This window comes from Martes martes (assembly GCF_963455335.1).
Source record: "Martes martes genome assembly, chromosome: 3".
Lineage (NCBI taxonomy): Eukaryota > Metazoa > Chordata > Mammalia > Carnivora > Mustelidae > Martes > Martes martes.
The window spans coordinates 117,294,645-117,313,809 of NC_137890.1; the positions used below are offsets into that span (position 1 = coordinate 117,294,645).

The 19,165-nt window shown below is 34.1% G+C and overlaps 1 protein-coding gene across 1 annotated transcript in view; it reads right to left on the bottom strand.

Annotated features, from left to right (window-relative positions):
- Window positions 1-19,165, bottom strand: part of ZNF804A (zinc finger protein 804A) — a gene marked incomplete at both ends in the record, with an annotated part of 278,660 nt that overhangs the window by 19,029 nt on the left and 240,466 nt on the right. The window lies entirely within an intron of this gene.

Genomic DNA, 19,165 nt, shown 5'->3' on the forward strand with positions numbered 1-19,165 from the left:
GGACCATAGAAATTATACCCATGGAAGCCTTTCCAAGAGAGAATAGTTCCTATATACGATATATGGCTCACATTTCTACCCAGTTGATGCCCTCTCTCAGCAACTAAATTGTAACAGAATGCCAAAGGACAGAGCTCCAGAACTGCTGTGGGAATGTGAAGACCCCAGCTGGAGAGAAAACACCTGGTATGATATGATGGCCTGTATTTTTTTAAGTGAAAATGTGCAGTATCTCCAGGAAGCTGGATTTTTAATATTTACTTGAGCGCATTATTATCCCAAATAAAATTGAAATTGGAGATATATCAAGAAATTGCCCAAACTCTGCAATTTCATGGTGATATCTTTTTTGCTTTTTTTCCTTATTCCATTTCTCTTTATTGCATTTGAGCATACTAATTTGCCAAGTCAATGGAGATCTGTCCCTTCTATTGCAGTGAAACAGCAGTAAATTTCGAACAGAAATATACAGCAATAGGTTTTCCTTTTCCTTCTTAAATTATGTATCAATGCACTTTATTTTTATTATTATTTTTATTTCAAGTTTTTATTTAAATTCTCATTAGCAAACATATATGGTAAAATTGTTTTCAGGTCTAGAATTTAGTGATTCATCACTTACATACAACAGCTCCAGTGCTCATCCCAACAAGTGGTCCCCTTAATCCTCATCACCCACTCAATAAATACCAGTTTCTTTCTCTTCATTATTCTAACTCTAATGTTAAAAGGTAGAATTCTGTGTATTGTATGTGGATCTCATTTGAGACTGAGCTCACTGGCCCAAAGGCTACTCTATCTTATAAACTTGGACACAACTCTTTTTCAAAAATATTAATCAAGTGGCATATTATTTAAGTAAACAAATATTAGAAACATTTTGAATTAAGTCAATTTAAATGTATGAATAAGGGGAAGCCTGGATGGCTCAGTTGGTTAAGCGGCTGCCTTCAGCTCAGGTCATGATCCCAGCGTCCTGGGATCGAGTCCCACATGGGGCTCCTTGCTCAGCTGGGAGCCTGCTTCTCCCTCTACCTCTGCCTGCCACTCTGCCTGCCTGTGCTCACTCTCTCTGACAAATAAATAAATAAAATATTTTTTAAAAAGTATGAATAAGTATGTTTTTATTAATCAGACATTTCCTTTGTGTAACACACAGATATTAAGTGCATTTCTACAGAGACATTTTAAAATGCATTTTTACATTTTAGAAAATCAGTATCATATTTTATTTGTCTGAATTTTTAAATTTTACTCATATTTTTGTTTTGCAGCAATGGTTCCTACATGTATGTTTTAAGAAATTAAAAATAAATTTATAAAAAGTGCATGTCATAAATACTTTATTTTGTTCATTTTTATATAAATTATTAAAAATAAATGCTCTCAGTAGATAATTATAAAGGACTTAATTTGTTTTCTAAACTTATCAGGTAGTTTTCTTAATGAAACCAATGGGATTGAGTCAATACTACTTCATTATTGCTTTCTGCTGACAATTGACTTGTTCTTGGTAGAACAGTACAACTGTCCTCCTAAGAGTTCTAAAAGATATAATAAAAAAAAAAAAAAGGTTTATAACTTAATCACTTTGAGAGTTTGAGAAGCTTGCAAAGAAACTACTGTATTAAGATTTTAAATTATTGAGTTTTAACTATGGAAAAAAAATGTTGGTGATATTTCACCTCCAAACACTGAAATTAGTTATAGACTAGGTCAAAGTAAGAGAACAAAGGCAAGTTATGTTTTTTGCATTTAATTTTATGACTCCAGTGCTAATATGACCTCTTTTACTGGATATCTATTTAAAATTAATTCACTAAAACTCAAACAACAGTGTGGCAGCTTGCATTCTGGGCAAACCAAATTTTGTGTCATCATAGGAAAATCAGAAAGAGCTGCTTGTTGTTTACTGAAAATATCTACTGAACTAGGTAAACAAAATACATTCAACAAAGTAAAATTTTCTATACTATTTCTACTAAGTTTCCTCTTTAAGTTTAATATGTGGAAGTGTTCAAATGCAGTTTTAATTGAGTTGTCTTTCTAAAGTCTGCTAATCTTAATACTTAATACCTATTAATAGAGCTTACCTATAGCTCTAACCATGGATACCTGTCTATGTTATGTCTATTATGTCTAGATATAATAACGGTCCCTCTAAGATTTTTCCAGAATAAATTTATACCACTAATGCCTGGAACTTGCAAATAGGTTACTTTGAATGACAAATTTCCAGATATAGTCACAATCGTTCATATAAATGAAAGAAGAAGCAGGGTAGTCAGAGAAAGAGATGTCACAACAGAAGGAGAAATGAGAAAGAGAGAAAGAGAGAGAAAGATTTGAATATGCTATGCTGCTGCTGGCTTTGAAGATGGAGGAAGGGGGTGATGACCCAAGGAATGAGTGTGGCTGCTGGAAAAGACAAGTAATGGTCTCTCCCTTAGCTTCTCCAGAAGGATCATAGTACTGCTGACACCTTGCTTTTACAACTTCTGATATTCAGACCATAAGACAAATTTGTGTTGTTTTAGGCCACTTCATTCATAATAATTTGCTGCAGCAACAAAAGGAAACTAATACAGTACCTAAGATATAATTACAATCTAGCACAAATTTACCATAACAGAACAGTATAGCATGTTTGGGGGAAAGATTAAATTCAAGCCACAAGATTGATCAGGAGTCTGGGATTCGTTAACAGTAATCTATTTGACTTTATAAATAATAGTATAAGGAAGTCTATATCCTTATTTATTAAATGTAAGACTTCCTACTTTTTAGAAATTTGGGGGGAAATTAAAATAAAACAACAAATTTGATAATGCTTCTCAAACTATAAAATGTGATGTGATCAAGTGACATAACTTGCCATTTTTATTTTATAGAGGATAAAACCTTTCATAATTGAATCTGCAAGCCTAAATTTCTATAAGCATTCCTTTAATTTAGAGTCAACAATGTGATAGTTTGTATTTAAGTCCCTCCTCTCTTTGTTTAGCTTATTACAGTGTTTGTCCCTGTAATATCATAATGTAATTCAACAGTATAATTTATTTCCTAGACCTAAGACACGATTGAAGGTACTACAGAAGCAAAGAAATGGATAAAGGAATGCCTCCTAATATCAACAACATAAATTTTGGCAGAATAAAGTATATCATATATGGGATACAAAGTGATAGTTTTTCAGAAAAGAAAGATGTTATATTTCTCAGAAGGGATTTTTAAAGAATTATAAGCGAGCATTGGGTAATTGTCAAAAACAAAACAACAACAACAACAATGAAAAATAGCATTAAAAAGACAAACAGAAGAGAGAATAAGGGCATCACAGGTAGTTTTTAAGTCAGAAATAGTGATGTCAAGACGCAGAAAAGAACGTTTAGAGTTCAAATAACAAATGTAGAATGGTGAGAGAATGTATGAGTTTTCTATTTCTACCTAAAAAACCATCACAAACTAAATGGCTTAGAATGACACACGTTTAGCCACAAGTTCTCTGTCAAAAGTCGGACACACAGGTTCTGTGTTGTGAGCTCAAGGTAGACAAAACTGATATCAGGGTGGCAGTCAGACTGAGTTTTCAACTGGAAGCTCTAGGGAAAAATCTACTTCCAAACTAATTCTTACTGCTGGCAGAATTCAGTTCTTTGTGGCTGCAGGACTGAGATACCTGTTTCCTTGTTAGCTGTCAGCCGGAGACTTCTCCTAGCCTCTAGAAGCTGCTGCATTCCTTGTCATGTAGCATCCACCATCTTCAAAGCCATCAACTGAAAATTTCTCACGCGTCAAATACCCCTCATTTTCCAAATGTCTGAATTCCTAGACAAGCCGGAGGAAACCGTTTTTAAAGGGTTTATGGGATTAGGTCAAGCCCAATGAGATAATCTTAAAGTAAACTAATTTGGGATCTTAATTGCATCCGCAAATTCACTGCACAGTAGAACATAGATGAATGAGTAATTGAACAACTGGGAGAAGAGGAATGTACATAAGGGGCCAGGCATCTTGAGGATCATATCGAATATTACCTACCACAAGAATAAAGCTAAGAGTATATTAAAAAAGAAATACATTACTCACAATGATAGAAAGCTTTGAATATCGTGTTAAAATGCCTGGATTCTTTTCTATAATTACACAACATTGGAGAAATAATCCATATATATATATATATATATATATATATATGTATATATATACACACACACACATATATATATATTTTTTTTTAATGAAACTTTTAGTACTAACCCAGGGATTTCAAATGAATTGAAAATGTGTGATTCAACAAATATTTTCCTTCCTTTCCTTTCCAGTGACTGATAAGATAAAATATAGTTAAGAAAAATAAAAATAACAGTTTTTGAAACCAAGAAAATGAGACAGAAGTGGACCTAATTAAATGTTTGAAGAAACCTGGATTACAAAAAGCCAATGAGATGGCATGCATAGGAAATACAGATAAGGAACTTGGCATCCCAGAACACTGAGGTTAAGGGCGGTGATACCAGAAGGGAGAACCAGGGAATCTGCAAGTTAGATTGATAAATATAAAAATGATGAGTGGGTCCTGATGTGAGTATCAGACTAGTTTTACAACTGGATTCTGAACAGCTAAACCAGTGGGTCTCTCCCAGCAAAATAAAGACTTCTATTATTGCAGTGAAAGAGCAGCTCATCTGTTCCAGGTCCATATTCCCCTATAAAATCACCCTAGATGGGGGCGCCTGGGTTGCTCAGTGGGTTAAAGCCTTTGCCTTCAGCTCAGGTCATGATCTCAGGGTCCTGGGATTGAGCCCCACATCGGGCTCTCTGCTCGGCGGGGAGCCTGCTTCCTCCTCTCTCTCTCTGCCTGCCTCTCTGCCTACTTGTGATCTCTGTCTGTCAAATAAATAAATAAAATCTAAAAAAAAAAATCACCCTAGATGGAAACATGCCTCTAAACACACTGTACCTATAAACACAAAGTCCAGAATCTGCACTACATTTGAAGGAAGAGACATACTCCAGCTCTCTGTTTTTAATCATCCTAGCCCTGCTGGAGAAAAAATATAACAAATCACCTATAAAGAAATGAGAGTGAAATATAATCAATAATGCTAAATGATGGGGGGAAATGCTAAAAATTCAAATTATTGAGGGAAAATTATCTGAATCCTGAATTCTATAATCAAGCAAATTTTGAGAGCAAAAAAATATTTTTCAACCTGCTAGAGCAAAAAGTTGTGTTATCTGATAATCATAAATATGATTTTTTGTCAGAATAAACCATAGTAAAAGAAAAAAGAAGACGGACATAAGAAAGGGCAACATGAAATGCAAGAATCAATGGCATGTGAATATTATTTAAAAAAATCAAAGAAAAGCTTGCAAGAAGTTAAAAGCAAGGCCTTGGAATCTTGAAGGCAGGATAGTTTTCAAGCAAGAGGATTTAGTAACAGAGGGTTATATTCCCTTCTTTATGTGTTCAGTTACCAACCTGGTTCTGTGAAAATGATGACTTTATCATAATAACATGTACATTGCTGTTGGACATAAAAGGATTCAGTAAAGAACAGCACATTGAAGACTTACCTATAGTTGTAGAACAGAATCAATAGTATTCTTCTAACATTTTTAAAGTATCTTATTTAAAAAACTGTGAAGTAAGGGAAAAGTTAAAATGTAGGCATACTAAGTTCTTCATCTTTTATATCAGGGGGTGAGTATATAATCTTTAATACCGATGGATTAAAAATTTAAAAAGAAAGAACTTAAAGTTAAAAAGGAGATTACTAGGTACCAGATGGATAATAGTATACTTAAAAAACATCGGTGGATGGAGAAAAGAAAGAAAAACACTAAATTTTTTAATCTTTTATAATGGGACATCTGAAATCAGACTAAAATTAATAAAGCAAACAAATATATAATAATACATATTTAAATAAGAAAAACTTTTAAAATGCTTAAATTTGATTACCTTTTATATCTAAGAATGAGATGGAGAGATAAAAACAATTTTTACATATAATTCCGGGCCATTCTATAGGTTATAATATAAGTATTTGTATATATTTTATTACAATTTTAAACCTGTTTTATATTTAAAAATAACTCAGATATTCTAATGGTCAGAAGCAAACATTTAAAATATAATACCAATAAACTGGAAGATATTACATGGGCAGCATTTAATTATCCCTATATGATACTGTCTTTATTACTTTTAAACATAAAATGGCTCTATTTTAAATCCTGGTAAAGATAGATGGAGTTCCATTTCTAAGTTTCAAAGAATACTAATGAATTAATACTAAAACATGCTCTCCATCAATCCTTGCTTAGAAATAGTGCTAAGACTAAGTCATGACTCAATTAAAATTATTAAGGATGGATTAACAAGAAACTCAGAACTTAAATTTTTAAATCCATTTTGGAGGCAGTTATACATGATTAAAAGATTTTAACTCTTTCTAAGCCAATAACGAAATTCCTCATTGACTCAAAGAAGTAGATTTTTATACACCCTTACGAAATGTAATGCTATAATTATGCTTGTAAATTTCAATACATACTTATTTTCAAATGCCAAGCCATGGTCAAAAAAAAGTTAATCAACTGATTAGCTAGTATTTACCCCTCTAAATTACGTAATTGGACAATGATTGATAATATAGCACTGGATTCTCACAAACTTTTGTTCTAATTCCCCATTCTACCATTTTTAAGCTAATTAGCTTTCTTTATTTGTAAGATGGAGATGATAGTTATATCTACTTGAGACAGTTGTGGTAAAAATTAAATGAACAAAAGTGTTCAAAATATTTCTGGCTTAGAGGTAAGAGTGCTTAAAAGTTATAAATTTTTGTAATATAACCTAGTGACCCTAATGTTATAAAGGGTGCATTTCTAGTAATTTGTATTTGATGAGCATTAAGTCCGATACACACATGCCTGGAATAGTTAAGAATAAGAGACATAGATGTGGCTGATAAAACCAGAGTAATATGGATCTGCATGGTGGGAAAACTGACACACTATGGCATGGAGATTTGGCCAAGCAGCTGCTGGAGAAAATTTACAACTGTTATAAGAAAATAGTTCCTAATGGGAGGAATTCCTTCGTGTTACGCCTGAATAATATTCTATTGTAAATCTGTAAACACACATCTTTATCCTTTCATTCGTGAATGAACACTGGACTTAGGTTGTTTCCATATCTTAGCTATGGTAAATAATGCTGCAATAATCATGGGAGTTACAGATATCTCTTCAAAATACTGATTTAATTTGCTTGGTTATATACCCAGAAGAGGGATTGATGGGTCATATGGTAGTTCTATTTTTATTTTTTTGAAGAATCCCCACACTGTTTTCCATAATGGCTGTACCAGTTTACATCGCTACCAACAGTGCCCAAGAGTTCCCTTTACCCTGCAACCTCAACATTTGACATCTCTTATCTTTTTGATAACAGTCATTCTAACATTTGTGGTTTTCCTTTGCATTCCCTGATGACAGTGCCATTTGTAAGAGCATGGACGAATCTGGGGGATATTATGCTTAGTGAGATAAGTCCCCTACAGAAAGACAAATACTGTATGATCTCACTAATAAGTGGGATCTAAAAAAGTGTAATTCATAAAATCAGAGAGTAGACTGGTGGTTTCCAGGGCTAGGGGGTGGGGGCAATGGGGAAATGTTGGCCAAAGGGTACAAATATTCACTTACGTGAGATGAAAAAGTTCTGGAGACCTCATGTACAGCAAGGTGATTCCAGTTAATACCGTATTGTATACATGAAGTTTGCTAAGAAAGTAGATCTTAAGTGTTCTCACCGTACACAAAAAAGGTAACTATGTAATTTGATGGATATGATAATTAATTTGATTTGGGAATCATTTTATAATACATATATATGTATACATGTACAATCATCATGTTGTACACCTTAAAAACATCCTGTTGCTCAATCTAAGTATACATAATTTTTATCAGTCATATCTCAGTAAACCTGGAGAATATCCTAATGAAGGGTCTCTGACTTGTTAACTCTAGGATATGCTGCTCATTGCAAGGGGGTGGGGGACAATTAAGACATAGTCTTTTTTTTTTTTTTTTAATCTGCTCTGATTTGATACAATTGTTTAAACTCTGCAATTGTGCACTCCTCAGCTGAGATTTCTGGTCAGAGTAAAAGGCGAAGTATTAGCACAAAAACAACAAAAAAATTATGTCAAATAAACTTCATTTACCTCACCAAATTGTATTTAAACTTATAGCCTAAGTAATGATAATGGAAACAAGACCAGTTACAAATGCCATGGTTTCTATAAGGAAAAACTGGAACCAAAACACTCGGAAGTACAAGTCAGCTGAACTATGACCCAAGAGGCATTTCACATTTGAACTGTCATGAAGACTCTAAGTAAAAAACCAGCTACATCCTAGACAGGAGGAAAACAACAAAACGATATACTGAGACACCAGGTGACCAGATTTATATGAGCTGCATTTTGATGTGATTTTAAGCACATTTGGGAGGAAGAAGTAACCAAACATGTATATAATTTGGAGATTTTTTAAAAGTCAATGTGTGGGGCGCCTGGGTGGCTCAGTGGGTTAAAGCCTCTGCCTTCGGCTCAGGTCATGATCTCAGGGTCCTGGGATCTAGCCCCACATCGGGCTCTCTGCTCAGCAGGGAGCCTGCTTCCTCCTTTCTCTCTGCCTGCCTCTCTGCCTGCTTGTGGTCTCTGTCAAATAAATAAATAAAATTAAAAAAAAAAAAAAAAGTCAATGTGTGTGTGTGTGTGTGTGTATATATATATACACACACAGCATAGTCTGAAGGTTCCTCCTACTTTTCTGATTCCCTCTTCTTTATCATTTATAGTCATTTGCTCCAATAAATATCTTAAATATCCAATCCAGTTTTACGACGAGCTTCATGGAAAACCTAAACAAGGCACAAGTTATGCCAGGGGGGGAGATGAAGTTTTATAACTGGTTCAATCACTGCTTGATGGGTAACCAGTGTGCGGGGTATGGATGCTTCCTGACATAAACTAGGAGCTTCATTACTAAAGGTCTCTTTCCTGTTAGGTGGAATGTCCTTGCCCTTACAATGGTTGCAGCATTTGAAGATATGGAGTGAATCATCCGTACAAGAACAGCATCATTGGCCAGTTACAACTAAGTATATGTAAATTCCACAGAGGGATAAAGAAAAACTGAGAGCTATTAACAAGTTGTTAAATGCAGAGCACAAGAGCCAGAAGCCCTCTTTGGTTCTAAACAAATGATGAGGGAACAAAGGCAAGGTGAGGACAAAGCAGAAGCGGACAACCTGTAACCTTCTCCTACCCCCCACTCCTGGGTGGAACATGTATGACATTCTTCCAGGAATCTCTGAGCTTCTTAATGTTAATACCTTGCTAGAGAGAAAAACCTTGACAGAGGTAAGCCCTCTGGTATCCGGTATCTTGTAGGTCCTCTTTAGCATATGAAATTTCCTGAAACCTCCCTTTTTCCTTACCTCCCTCAACCCCATAGTATATAACCAGCCACCCCTCACAAGCCCTGGGCAGCAGTTCTTTCTGCCCATGGGCCCTGTCCCCGCGCATTAATAAACCACCATGTTGCATCAAAGATGTCTCAAGAATTCTTTCTTGGTCATTGACTCTAGGCCTCACCCCACTGAACTTCACTTATATTCTAAAACTTCATAAGAAAGAGGCCTTTATCTTCTACAGTGGAAGAGTTGACAAGGCTGAACAGCAGAGAATCTGATGGACTCTCCTAACCCAATCCTTTTTCCCTTCATTCCTGTTTCTTTCACAAGTGACAGACCTGTATTACAGTCTGGAAGACTTTCTCAGTCTTCTCTGGCTCCATGCTATTTATCCTTCATGACATCCCTGTACCCCCCAAGTAAACTTTTATTTGTTTTCCCATGTTAAACATTTATTTTCCTCTGGCCTTGGTGTTTGAGGACCAAATTAATACAGCTACGATTTGAGAAGACAGTAAGTATTTAAAAAGGAGGAAAAAGATATTTGTTATTTGGTATCCATTTCTGCATGCCTATCTAGCATTTGTTTTTTTCCCTGCCAAACTGGTGGGTAGGAGATTTTGATAAGATCTACTTTAGTGTCTACACTTAGAGTATGCCCTGCATGGCCTAAGTCAATTAAGCCCCCATCCCTCTTCATGCAGTTTTCCACTAACAGGTTAAACTCAGTCATGGATTTATAGCATTTCTACAATATAACGTCCAAAGTGGGCAGTGGACCTAAATATATCCAATAATGTGAAATATTTTTTTTTCTTCAAAGAGTAGGAAAATAATATTTCCACAGATATCAGTAAGAAAACATCCTGCAGATACGGGAAGAGCTAGCAGGACAACTACCAGCAATGAAAAGACAGATTCAGAAAGAATCAGAGCTGGTATGCTGAGCAAAGTGAACTTGAAGATCACCCACCTACTTTGACATTTTCTCTCATGTAAAAGTTTTTCCTCACATTCTATTTTTTTAAAAGATTTTATTTATTTATTTGACAGACAGATATCCCAAGTAGGCAGAGAAGCAGGCAGAGAGAGAGGAGGAAGCAGGCTCCCTGCTGAGCAGAGAGCCCGATGTGGGGCTTGATCCCAGGACCCTGGGATCATGACCTGAGCTGAAGGCAGAGGCTTTAACCTACTGAGCCACCCAGGTACCCCTCCTCACATTCTATTTTTAAAAAAGTAATTTAAGTGTATTTTTCTCTTAGTTCTACCCAAAAGTTTCCTAAATGACCCAAACACATTTTTGTATTTGCTGCCTTTATTTAAGACACAGGTTCAAAGAGCAAATATAAATAAAAAATAGTTCTATTTATCTTACAAAAATGTATCTAGGTTTTATTTATTTATATATTTGAGAGAGAGAGAGAGAGAGGGCATGAACAGGTGGGGCAGAGGAAGAGGGAGGGAGACTCTTAAGCAGACTTCATGCTGAGCACAGATTCCCACAGACAGGGACCCATTTGATGACCCTGAGATCACAACCTGAGCCAAAACCAAGAGTTGGACACCTAACTGACTGCACCACCTATGTGTCCCTGGGTTTCTTTTATTTAAAGAAAATCCAATCTAAGCACATTGCAAATTATCACAATCTTAGTGTATAGCTATATATATTTGTAACATCTTAAGATAATATTTGTGACTCTCATCATAGTATACTATGATATATTTATATTCACTTTAAATGGAAACAAATACTGAAATTTTAAAAAATGTAATAAGTATCAGAGAATACTTATGTTTTAAATATTACTCCGACCTTCGAAGTTTTTATTTTTCTTAATGTATTTTTGAATGAACTAGACTGAGGTAAAAGAAAGGATTCAATATGCAGATATATTTTTCTACAACAGTGCTCTAACGAATATGCCCTACTTTAAAAAACATATATCTTTTTTAAAAAACCCTTCAGAACCTTTCCATCTGTATTAGGGCACTTATGAAAAACACCACACTTTTGGAAAATAAGTGGGACTAAACATTCACTAATTTCTTGCTTGAATTTAGCAAGAACACAAATAAGAATTCTATCTTTACTTTTCTCTATCCTATAAAAATAAAATTTTAGAAATAATAGATATGTTTATATGCTTCTAAAATCTATGGGACTCATATTGACCTAAGTGAGCAATCTCTATACTGTATCAGTTGAAAAGACAATATCTGATTTCTACAAATAGTCACACACACACACACACACACTTAATATTGCAAGTAGATTAATTAAAATACAAAGTGGAACTCCACTAAAAATGATAAATATTAACAATGTATTAAGTAAAGACCTTTGACATAATTTTTCTTACATAAAAATATTAAGTGATTTTTCTTTCACAGTTATAATCAATGATTTTTTAAAAATATATAAAATTTAACACCTCTCTATATTTAGTTCAAAAAGTGTAATGTTTAATTATATTTATAAACACAACTCTAGTTATTTGCATTGTAATTACCACTAATTATAGCAGTTATTGTAAAACAGGTATGCAATCAGACTTCAATGTCTTTTATATATGTAAAAAAGTATATAATGGAGACAACAAGAATTTTACGTTTATAAAACTGGAAATGACTGAACATTAGAGTATTTTCCATAAGTCATTCTTCCTTTGAGAGAAACAAGAGTCTGGTTATGAGAAAATAATAACAATTAAATCCTCCTACTTTACTTAAGAAGTTTATTTATATCCTGTATAAGAGTAAACTATCAATCATTTTCAAATTCTATCTTTACATGCAATCTGATAAAAGATGAAATAAAAACAAACTATGCAATTTTTCCAATGCTTCTTCAGTCGCTTTACGCTATCTTTTAGTATCTACGAAGATTTCTGGCATTACATGAGAAATTTGCTATTGGATATGAATCCTTTATCGTCTCTCCAGGCCCAGTTTAGGTATGAACTAGAAAGATAATGAGTTTAGATAAGAAAAATTGTTACTTTGAGGCTAGCATTTTATAATCCTTGAAGAGGTGATGAGCAAATTTCCAACATAGACTTTAAACTAACTAGCTTTTGAATGGGAAAAGAAAATAAAAATACAGAAGTTCTTCATTATTCATTGGTGTTACGTTCGCTATTATTGAAGCTTCATATTTTTTGCAGATTATGAAAAACATGAGAATATAACTCACTTATATCCAAGTATCATTGCAATATGTACCCAAACCAAAATTAAGTGACTTTCTAATGTTCTACTCTTCTCTATTATCTGTTCATTACTAATGTTCATTAACCATGAACCAAACATGTGGTTTAGTATTTTCAAATATAAACATAGATTTTTTGTATCAAATCAAAATAAGAAAATGTTTAAATGGCTTATGATTTATATCTAAAATATAAAATGAATTCTTGGATATCTAAAATATAAAATGAAATCTTGAATCCAGTTAGAAAGGCTAAACTATTTTTTTTAATGACGGCAATCATTCTTCTTGGTGTTTACCCAAAGGACCTGGAACTTTCCATCATTGCTGGCAAGAATGCCTGACAGTGCTGACACTTTGAAACAGCTTGCAGTTTCTTAGACAGCTAAATGTAGTCTTGCTACACAACCCAGTAATCACACTCCTAAATATTTGCCAATTCAGTTGAAATATATGTTTGCTCAAAAATTTTCCATGGATGTTTACAAGGAGCATTATTCATAATTGCCCCAAAAGAGAAGCAACCATAGGCCCTTCTCTATATGAATGGATGAATATTTGTGTTACATCCACACAATAGAATATTATTTCACAATAAAACGAAATGGGCCATCATACCACTAAAAAAGAGAGGAAATTTAAATGCATATTGGTAAATAAAAGAAGTTCAGTATGAAAAGGCTACATACCCTATGATTCCAATTACATGACACTGTGTAAAAGACAAAACTATGGGAAAGTAAAAAGATCAGTGGCCACCGGGCTTTCAGGAGAGGAGGAGAAAGTTGAATAGATAAAGCACAGGAGATTTTTAGTGGTGACACTATTCTGTGTGATACTGTAACGGTAAATACATGAAGTTATATATATTTTTTTAAAAGCCACTGAACTTCACAACACAAAGAGTAAACCCTAACATAAATAAATTAAAAATCACTTAGGAAGTTGGGATCTTGGAAAAGAATGCAGACTGTGACAAAAAAATCTAACTGTTACACATGTACAAAGCAACCTCATCAAAGGGCTGTGGGGAAAGGTGCTGACATTAAGTAACTTTGGTAATTAATGAAGTTGGTAAGTCTAAAGGTAAAAGGAACTGCATGAGTACTGTATTCTACTTAATAGAATTCTTATCAAAGAGTATGGATTAATAATTTTTCTATTGCCATAGCTGCATACTAGAACAATTAAGTAAATAAACCACAGATAATGGGAGCCAGGTTTCTCACTGAAGTAGTGGGAATATGATAAGAGGAATAGCCTACAGTGAACCACATCTTAATAGACTGTAACTGGAAATGTCAAGATGAATATATATTTAGCTTAATATAAACAGATTATTATAAAAAGAAATAGGGCATAGAAAAGTATAGAAATTCATACTCATGTGAGTAAGCATGGGTTGCTATATATATATATATATATATATATATATATATATATATATCTTCTTGCTCTATCAGTTAAAAAGTCTAAGAACATTGGCACCCAAGTGGAAGGAGGAGAACTGGAGACCAGATCTTAGTCTGTCATATCATTTTCCATGAAAGCAATCAGGGTCCCCTGGGAACAATGGACGATTCTAGGTCTGAAGAAAAAAATACAAAAGGAGATCATGGATCATCAGAAAGTAAATGCTGAAAACAGAAAGAAACAAACAAAACAGATTGACAGTATGGGAGTGAGTCAAAGGGACAGAACAGCCAACTGAAAGGGTTCCTAACAGCCAAAGCTAGGATAATTCGAACAAGAACATAGGTAGTATCATATTGCTATCCACAGTATAAAACAAATATCTGTACTGATATAAATAAATTAAAAATGTGGAAGAAAGGCCAAGTGCCCCATGCAGAAGAACTCCAGAATGATTTATATCTTTCTGGATGCTTTCTCTCAAGGAGTTAGATCAGAACACGTCATTGTTGTGTGGGCTGCACTGTGATTCCATCCAAAAAATTACAGTATGGAAGGTGAAAAAGAAGGGTAAATTTCCATTGGAGAAACCTGATATATATTATCTCACCCAGGTGACAAAGTTAAAGTCAACTCATAATAACTCATGGTGACAGACTGACATTTGAAATGATGTGAGAAAAACGGCGATTTTTCTCTGGTGTTTTCCTTCCCCCCAAAACATAACCCAGCGTAATCACAAAAAACTAAATAATCCAATTGAGGGGCACTGTACAAAACGTCTGATCAGTATTCTTCAAAACTGTAAAGGTCATCAGAAACGAGGAAGATCTAAGCAACTGTCACAGCCAAGAGATGCCTCAGAGGTTAAGGCAATTACATGTTTCCTGGTCTCTTGGATGGGATCATGGAACAGAAAAATAACATCAGGTGAAAACTAAGGAAATATGAATCAACCAGGACATCTAGTGTCAGGAATTTTAGTTAATAAGCATCTATTAACATTTGTTCATTAATTGTAGCACATAAACCATAATGATATAAGATGTTACTAACAGGAGACTTTGAGAGGCGTGCATGTATATGGGGACACTCTATACTATCTGCTCAGCTGTGTGGGTGCAAATCTGAAACTGGACTATAAATGAGGTCTATCAGGAATAGATGAGAGAAAAGGTAACCAGAAGAAAATATTGTATGATATATGTGAATTGTGGGTTAAAATAGTTTTCTTAGAAAATATTTAGACATGAAATAAAATATTATATGATGAGTAGCAAAACCTACAGTATAAATCAATAACTGGAAGATGACTTTTAACTTAAATGTCTAAATTAGAAGCTGAGAAAGGCTAAAACTTGATATTACTAAGAAATTTCTAAGAAAGTGATTAAAGATTAGAAGAGTAAATTCAAGAAAATGTAAGAACGTTAACAATAAGTATGTAAGAAGAAATTAAAAATACAGAAAATAATCACACAGTGGTGGGGGGCAAGAGAGCTTTGTCAATGAAGCCATAAACTTTTTTTTTTTTTTAATACTAACAAATGGGCAAACATGACAAGCCTGTCAGAGACTGAGAATGATATGGGGTGCCTGGGTGGCTCAGTCAGTTCAGCATCTGCCTTCAGCTCAGCTCATGATCCCAGAGTCCTGGAAATCAGCTCTATGTTGGGCTCCCTGCTCTGTGGGAGCCTCCTTCTCCCTCTCTTCCCACGCGCTTGTCCCTATCTCTGTCTCTGTCTCTCTCAAATAAGTGGGTAGGAGCACTGTCTTTGAAATTTCGTGTATGTTACCCTTCAAATGGGATGTTAAATTTTTCTTAAGTAATGCTTAATCATGTGTAGACTTCCTAAGATTATTCGTGAAGACTTGTATCCTGAAATTATTAGTAGTGTTGTATACTACGTGAGACCTCTGTTTTGTGTGAATCTGATTTGATAATTCAATTATTCTATTATCTCATATTTACTTAACATTCAAAATCAGCAGAAAATTATAGAAATTAATGAGATATTACAAATAGCATTGTACAATGTCACCATGTTTCTAATAAACCATAGCTTTGTAGTATTTAATCATGTGGTTATAGAAGTAATAACTCAATGCATCTTCATTTTGTCATAATGCATATTTCCAACCCAGCTTTATTAACTTCCTAAAGAATAGAGATTTACAGATTCAAGAAAAGGGAGGAGGACTGAATGCCTACATAGACTAAAGTGCACAGCAAAAACAAATACATTTGGGAAGAGGATGTTTATTCAGGAGTGAACTGAAAACAGCATTTTAGATTTATTTACTTTTTCATAATCAGATCACTGAACACTTTAAAATTGGACATAGAAGAAAGTGAAAGCGTAAGTTAAGTCCTATGGTGTTTCCTTGCTAGAGTTGAGAACTTCAAGCACATTTCTGTCTTCTAGTTCAGAATCATTTTAATTAAATGACCGGGGAGTCTTCCGGGAAAGATTAGGCAGAGAATTAAAACTGTGTTTTAGACTAGTATTGGGTGAGAAAATGATACAATTCCCTTTGAAGAATATATCTTGCTGTTTATTTCTGTTTCTGTTTTAATGAGCACTTAGCTGCATGATTTTTTTTGGCAGGGGAGAGGTGATCTCTCTGTTTTTTGTTAATGAGTACTATGAACAGGTCACTGGGATGTTCAAACTTTACAGACTTCTGCAAATGATTTAACAGTATTTTCAGCTCATTGTTAGTGCTATGTGTCAAAACAGAGTATCTAGAAAGATTGCTTAACTCCAATTTTAATCATGGTTCTGTTTAGTTTGATGTTATTTTTAAAATACAAAAGAAATAATACTTTATTCACATTAAGAAACTACAAAAGAAAATGCAGAAATTATTTCCAGGGACTCTGTATGAATAGGAAAGTAGCTAAGTCTAATATAAATTTGCATGGCATCCTTTTATTTTAAAAGTCAGGTCAGAGGTGCTCTGATAAGACAGACAGAAAAATAATGATCTGAATTCTTAATGCCAGATTATTAAAATCAGAAGAAACTGGCTTTTTTTTTTTTTTTTAATGGTTACCATGTTGCACGTTATATCTCCAGGGCTTATTTACTTTACACCTGGAAAAAACTTTTGAGATATTTAATGGTCAAGTAATTAATGAGGAATAAGAAGTAATTAAAAACTGCTTTTGAAAATTGTGAAAATAACTTGAAAGTGTTGACTTCAGAGATTTGCTGAAACATTTTGATCCATTAACAGGTCAAAGAAAGATAAACAGTTAATACATACAATTGAATCAGCTGTTATATATTAACTGTAAGGCTCTCTTCTAGCTTAGTTGACCAGTCAGAACACTTCTCAGTGCCATGATAGAAACTAGACTCAAACATATTCCGGTAACACAAGATAAGGTATCAACTCTTGAACCAAATGCTTCCAACAACAAGCAATCTCTTAGAAGCCTGTCTTTTATCCAAGCCTTCTCCTTGTTCTGTTTTGTTCCCAGACAAATCACGGATCTACCATTGAAGCAAGTATTGTGACCAGAGGGATGCAGTCTAATATTAGTAAATCAGGTATCTATTCAGTACTGGAGAACTCTGTTAATAAACATAAATAAAAGAGATATCAAATCAATCTTAACATATTCACCACTTTGTGACTTTGAACCATAAGACTGAAAGGATTATAAGATATGACAGAGTCTTCATTTTTAAAAATTATAAATTACTGTTAGATACTTGGCATTTTATTGTGCTTTATCCCCAAATTTTTAATTTCCAGTAGGTAGCCTAACTCTAAAGTAATTATTTGGCAATCATTGACACTTTAAATAAATCATGTGTACATAAAATATTTTTAAGAATTATATTTCCTCAGGGCACCTGGGTGGCTCAGTGGGTTAAAGCCTCTGCCTTCGGCTCAGGTCATGATCCCAGGGTCCTGGGATCAAGCCCCACATCAGGCTTTCTGCTCAGCGGGGAGTCTGCTTCCTCCTCTTTCTCTGCCTGCCTTTCTGCCTACTTGTGATCTCTGTCTGTCAAGTAAATAAATAAAATCTTAAAAAAAAAAAATTATATTTCCTCTTGGTGGTGCCTGGGTGGCTCAGTGGGTTGAGCCTCTGCCTTCAGGTCAGGTCATGGTCTCAGGGTCACTCTCTGCCTGCCTCTCTGCCTACTTGTGATCTCTCTCTCTCTCTCAAATAAATAAAATCTTTAAAAACAAAGAATTATATTTCCTCTTGAGATCAATCCTTCTAAGTATTTTACCAATTAGAGCAAATATTTTGTATCCAATAGCTCTGGATACAAACCAGTATCCCTTCCAAATTTCTTTCATCAGTCATGCACATTCCAGATTTTTAAAATACCTAATTTCCTTTATCTACCCAATTACCAATTCTTTTCAAGTTTTCCTCCAAATATTCCTGGAACTTGTACTATAGTCCTTTTGCCAGGACCCTTACCAAAGAGTATGTTTTCCCTCACCGAGGGATGCATACTTTTTAAAAAATATGTCTGCCTCCCAACTTCTAGAAAACCTCCACCTTATCTCTAAAAAGATGAAAACATGATATCCAAACCAATCAATCTAAAATGTTTTTCATGCTATTTTCCTCCCATAATTATATATTCTGGAGTAACCGTAACTTCTCTCTTCTCATTACTTAATTAAATTGTACCCAAAATTCTGAGTTTAAGCCGTGTGATACTTTTTCAATGAGAACTTCTTTAATCTTCCTATTTTTTAGTAGTTTGTTTGTTTTTTTACCTTCTAAGGTGCATGATAGAATGCTCAGGTCAAAACCTGTCCTTATAAGCCTTAGATTGTTACTTCTCATTTTTACAATTATTCTCAATTAAATCTGAAAACTGGAAGGTATAAGTCTTTAAAAGATCCTTCATAATCAATGAAAGTGCTTAAATAAATTAATGGCTACATGAATGAAACCAAAATAAAAAACAAAAATAAAAATAAGATATATCTTTCTATGATAAATATTTGAACATATTTGAGTTACTACTTTAAAAATTCCAACACTGGAGCACCTGGGTGGC